Here is a 5565-nt window from a genome sequence, read left to right on the forward strand (position 1 = left end):
GAGATGCAAAAAAGAGTGAAAAGAAAAATAGAAGCTAAGCATAAAGGGAAATATAAACGAATATTGAGGATTGAAACCATAATAGTGAAGTCTTATGGGGTTTTAAATATATAAAAATCAAAATACTTGGCAAAACCACTCTGGAAAACAATTTGGTTGTTTCTTAAAAAGTTAAACATACACCTACACGTGACCCAACAATTCCAATGTCCATCAAACGGTGAAGGTATAAACAAATTGTGGGATTTTAACACAATAGAATATCACTCAACTGTACCTAGTAATGAACTAACTGATCAATTTTTCTGAACCAACCATCTGTGAGTGGGCTGTGTTAGTCTTTGAAAGCTGGCTTGCTGACTATCAGATGAGTTTTGATGAGTTTTGACACAGCCAAGTTCAAACTGTCACGGAATAATTTTGCCCTGGGTTACAAGGCTGCAGACTTTCAGCTCCTCATTTATGTGAACCATGGCACTGAATTTGGAGGTTCTATCCACCAGAAGGTTAAGGAGAAGATTGAAATGTCACCGAACCTCACTTGGATGGCTGGCAGTTAATGATACCTGTTTCTGACATCACCGCTAAATACAAAGTGACTTATAGAACTTCTCTATCTGCTAAAGTAAGTCATGCCAGCCTGATTGGACTGGGTCATACCCAAACACTTTGCCCAGGAGTCAAACTGACCCTGTCTGCTTTGATTGATGGAAGGAACTTCAATGCGGGAAATCACAAGGTTGGGTCGGGATTTGAACTAAGAAGCTTAATGTGGTTTTGAGTAATGCACCAGCTTTGTCCTTGGGAATTAAGAGAAATGAACCCACTATGTCTTGACCTTAAAATTCTTCTGTGAAATTTGAAAAGCGTAAACTTCTATTCTTCCGAAGAATTGTAATCTTGCCCATACTGAAGTCTAGAGATCGTTAAGTCCATCCTAAGGGAGGTGCTTGAAGGCATTCCTGGAGGTTGTCACATTTGTGCCACCTTTTAGTTCCTAAGTGTTATTTTGAGTGTGTTCCTCAGTGACGATGTAGTGTCATGTTATAAAGAAATGACATCCTCCAGTTTGTACATCACGTCCTGCCTGTCCCACGCTTCCTCATGACCTTTTATTATATTGGTCTCTGTGCTGTAGTAGAATCTTTGGTTTTGCATCAGAAGAAAATAAAATAAAACCATCACATTTGAAACAAAAAAAGAATGGTTTAACACCTGAAAAATTTTGTCATATTAACAGAATTAGGGGAAAATATCATATTACCTTATAGATAAGTACCAAAAAAGAACTTGCCAAAATTCAATATATATTCATGATTAGAACTTTTAGCAAATGTAAATAAAACTGCTTGAATCTGATAAAATGCACCTATAAAAAAACGTACACAAACATTATGATTAAATGTTAAAAACTTTCCCTCTGGAACTGAGAATGAGACGAGAATATCTGATCCAACTAATAAGAAAGATAAAGAAAACAAGTGTAAGAATATGAACACAAGGACAAAGACTGCCCCTATTCACAGGCAATTTGGTAGTGTACATAGACTTTCCAAAAAGATCTACACCTAAATTATTAAATTTAATTAGTTAGCAAGGTTGCTGGATATACCAATATACAAAAATCAATTGTATCCTTCTATCCCAACAACAAGCAAAAAATTAAAAATTTTATTTTTACTTATTTATATTTTAATTATTGAGGTATAATTGACAAATAACATTATAGTATTAGTTTCAGGTACAACATAATGCTTTGATATTTGTATACATTGTGAAATGATCACTATGATAAGTCTAGTTACCGTTTGTCATCACAGTTACGAAATTATCTTTTCTTGTGATGAAAACGATTTAAGATCTACTCTCTTAGCAACTTTCAAATACACAATACAGTATTATTTGCTATAGTCAGCATGCTGTACATGACATCCCTGTGGCTTATTTATTTTATAACTGGAAGTTTGTACCTTTTGGCTTCCTTCACCCATTTTGCCCACCCCTCACATCCCCTCTCTGGCAACCACCAATCTGTATCTATGAGCTTGGCTTTTTTATTTGTTTGTTTTGTTTTAGATTCCACATATAAGTGAAATCATGCAGTATTTCAAGGTCCATCCATGTTGTTGCAAATGGCAAGATTCCATTCTTTTTTATGACTGAATAATATTCCTTTGTGTGTGTGTGTGTGTGTGTGTGTGTGTATCACATCTTCTTTGTCCATTCATTCATTGATGGGCACTTAGGTTGTTTCCATGTCTGTCTATTACAAATAATGTTGCAGTGAAAATGGGGGTGCAGATATCTTTTCAAATTTTTGTTTTTGTTTTCTTCAAATAAATACCCAAAGGTGGAATTGCTGGATTGTATGGTAGTTCTATTTTTCATTTTTTGAGGAACCACCATACTGTTTTCTGGAAAGCCATTTGCCAAGCAAATTGGAAAGAAAACATCAAGAGAAGTTTAGATAACATAATTGACACAGTAATTCACCTTCTAAGAATCTATCCTTAGAAAACAATAATATCACAAACACACTTGGACAAAGGCTTATGTCCAAGGGTGTTGCAGCCTTGCTTACCATGGCAAAAGACTGAAATAACCTAAATGTTCAAACATAGGAGAACGATTATAGCGACACTGTCTCTCAATCAGATAAAATGTGCCTGCCAAAAGAAAATAATAAAATGGATAAATAGATAACATAATTATAATAACTGTAATTATTATATATAATTATTATATATGCAAATATATTCATATTATATATAATATACAATAAGAAATATTTTAATAAAATGGAGAATGATCATGAGATACTATAAAGTGAAAAAAGGAGATGCAAAATTGTAAATATGTACTGGGAAAACCCAAATGTCCATCAAGAAATGAATGGATAAATAAAATGTGAAATACACACACACACAATGGAATAGTAGTCAGCCTTTAAAAGAAATGAAATTCTGATACATGCTACAACATGGATGAACATTGAAAATATTACGCTAAGTGAAACAAGTCAGGCACAGAGGGACTAATAGTGTATGATTCCGTTTATAGGGGGTACGTAGAATATGTAAATTCATAGGGACAGAAAGTAGAGCAGAGGTTATCAGGGGCTGGAGGAGGAATGAATGGGGAGAACTGTTTAATGAATATAGAGTTTCAGTTTGGGATGATGAGAAGTTCTGAAATGGATAGTGGTGGTGGTTGTACAATCTTATGAATATATTTAATGCCACTGAATTGTATACTTTAAAACTGTTAAAATGATAAATTTTATGTTAGGTGTATTTTACCACAATAAAAACATGCCCAGGAAAAAAATACACAAGTTTACAAAAAATGCATGCTTTGAAATATGGGATGATGTGCAACTGATATTAAGATGTAACCTCTGGGTACCGATTGATTCATTTTTAAAGTATGGATTGATTCGTACAGAAAAGATGTGGAATTACACGCCTACTATGTGCCAGTTACTCTTCTAGGATCTGGGGGTAGAGCTTGGTAAACAAGACAGGTGGCCCCTTAGGGCAGGAGATAACAGATATTGAGATTATAAGAAATTCTTTCTTTTTTATCTCTTTCTATATTTTCTAAATCCTTCTCATTGAGTATGCTATTTTTATATTTGGGGAGAAAACATAAGTGAAAGAAGAGAAGCAATTGAGATGGACTTTCTCCCTTGGTGTAAACTCATACCCCATCCATATAGAGAGGAACAGGCCTGATGATGGGTGAGGGGCTGAGGGGGGATCAGAATTTACGGAACCAGAGAGACCTGTGGTTCCTGCTCAGTCTGCCATCCTGCTCTTCTCCCTGTTATGTTTTGGGTTTTCCAGCTTCCCGAAGCATCTGGACTACAGTTACTCTGTTAATCCTGCCCACTCCATCCCATTCCGATGGTTTACATCCATGTCCGAAAGACTAAGAGCTTCGCTTTTCTAGCGCCAGAATTTTATTTCTTTGAAAATAGTCCGCCACAACTTTTGAATCATTGTGTTGGCCCTCTCTCTACTTACAAAAGGCCATGAAGTGTCTTCTAGAGACTCACAAAGCCGATCTGCAAATATCAGGCAGAGGTCAGTAGACTTAGGGGTTCAACACCTCTCCACCGAGGAATGGTTGCTAATTTTTGGCTCCTCTTACGAAAGAGCAAAACTGAGATAATTTCAAGGCTTTGCAATGTAAGAAGTCCCCAGTGGCCTCATTTCTACATCCTCTCTCTGCCCCCAAATAATTGACCCTAAGTTTGTTCTTTCTTGTCTGATATGGCTGGGATTAGGGGAGGGAGCTTGACCTGACTGAGTGGAATCTATTTGACTTTCTTCATGATAATGCAAGAACCTCCCCCCTCCCTCCCCCGACAGCTCTTGCAATTCTTCTGTAACTTTTGGCCTAGGTATCTATTTTAGGCAGCCATTTCCACACTCTGTTAGAAATCTCTCTTGTTGTTGAACTAGATTTTGGAGGTGTATGAACATCTGGTTTTTAGACTGTGAGTCCCCTAAAAGCTGATATCATGTTTAATTCTAGCTCTTCAGTGAATGTCTAATTTATAAGTCTATGATGCATGAATGAAACCGGCTTTGATGGCTTCATTTTCATCTTATTCTCAAGACAAATGTTATTCTCTGTATTTTCCCCACAAAAAACTAATGTTTTTTTCTTCTCCGTTTCAATTCTTTTCATTTCTCTTTCCCCAAATCTCCAGTTATCAGTTCTTACCACTGAAAATTCCTTCTCTACTCTCTATTCCTACTTGTTCGTGATCTAGCAGCTTTGCCTAGGAAAGACGGTGTGGTTTGGTGGTTATAAAGCACAGGCTGCCTGAGTTCAAGTTCTGATTCCACCACTGGCTTGTAAATTCTGCGTGCCTCAGTGACTTCATCACTATAAATTGGGGCTAATTGACAAACTATGTGATAGGGTTGTCGGGGGAGGGGTCAGGAATGCAAGGCGTCTAGTGTGGAGTCTGGCAACTGAAGAAGGATTCAATGACTGTTCACTGGTAGTGGTGTTGCCTGAATGGGTTTAGGGAATAACGTTATTTAGGTAGGCAGTCCTTCCTTCATGGACTTTGTCCAACTCTAGACTTGATCCTATGAGGAGAAAATGGATCATTGACCAGTGAGGGAAAATCTGGAAGAATGGGTTTTGGCCCCAGGGGAGAGGTGACTGAGAAGGGTGACAGCTGCCACTTGTCCAGCGCCTTACAGCTCTGGGAGCACTTCTGTGTGCCTCAGACCCCTTGATGCTCCAGCATCCCCGCCATCTGCACAAGCTCTCTAAGATTCGGTGCCCCTCCTCATCAGCTGTATTGTTCCTCCCTTAAAAGGAGGAAGCCACAACCTAGAGATACAAACCGTTTGCCTGGGGCACACAGCCAATGAGTGGCAAAGCTGAGCTGAAGCTCCAGGTCTTCAGAGGACCAACCTAGGGCCTTTTGGAGACAGCAGAGCTGCTGGGTCTGTTCTTCATGTCCACTTGATCCACCACATTTCCATGTAATCGACCCCGCTTCTGGGGGCCTTGCCTTCCTAATCGACCCGCAGTTACATC

General features: G+C 38.1%; 1 pseudogene; it reads left to right on the forward strand.

Annotated features, from left to right (window-relative positions):
• The first annotated feature begins 301 nt into the window (after positions 1-301).
• On the forward strand, positions 302-781 carry LOC114237131 (voltage-dependent anion-selective channel protein 3-like; annotated as a pseudogene).
• The last annotated feature ends 4784 nt before the right edge of the window (positions 782-5565 follow it).

This window comes from Balaenoptera acutorostrata, chromosome 21 (assembly GCF_949987535.1).
Source record: "Balaenoptera acutorostrata chromosome 21, mBalAcu1.1, whole genome shotgun sequence".
Taxonomy (NCBI): Eukaryota; Metazoa; Chordata; class Mammalia; order Artiodactyla; family Balaenopteridae; genus Balaenoptera; species Balaenoptera acutorostrata.